Raw genomic sequence first — 654 nt, 5'->3', positions numbered from 1 at the left:
CATGTACATCCAATGCTCAATCATAAGAACGACATTGTATTTATAATTGGTACCAGTAAATTATAAAATTCTTTCAAGCCCCATTTGGTTAACTCAGTTGTAACTATGAAAATAAAGTGCATTAAATATATTGTCCACTGCAAAAATGGTAAACATTAAGGTTGGTAAATTATTTGGGTTTACATTAAATATGTGTATTTAATTTTAAGTAAATGTACAATTATTTAGAATTGAATATGCCGGTAATGCCAAAAATCAACTAAAGAATGAATTAAGTGCACATTCATTTTATAAGGAACAGCTAACCATAAGGCAGGAGTTGCAGGCAATGCATAATGGGGTTGTGCACTTGCATGTTCTTTGTAAAATTGTACAATCAAGCATTATATGATGTTCAAATTAAATTATGAATGGATAATTTACTTGTATTTGTATATCAATATGAATATTATAAAGACAACTACACTTTACCATCCAATACACAAAAGCTTAGTATAACATGCTTCCATTTAGATTTTAAGAAAAGGAGTGAGAGAGGAAGAGATAAAGGGGAGGGAGGAAGAGAAGAGAGATGAGAAGGATAGCATTCTTCTACATGTACATTTGCACATGTATCAAAGCTGTATATAATGCACATTCATCATTTAATAATAT

Source organism: Amphimedon queenslandica, unplaced genomic scaffold (genome assembly GCF_000090795.2).
Source record: "Amphimedon queenslandica unplaced genomic scaffold, v1.1 AMPQUscaffold_13102, whole genome shotgun sequence".
In the NCBI taxonomy this organism is placed as follows: domain Eukaryota; kingdom Metazoa; phylum Porifera; class Demospongiae; order Haplosclerida; family Niphatidae; genus Amphimedon; species Amphimedon queenslandica.
The sequence above is the reverse complement of the archived record's forward strand: the minus strand, read 5'-3'. Positions refer to the sequence as shown.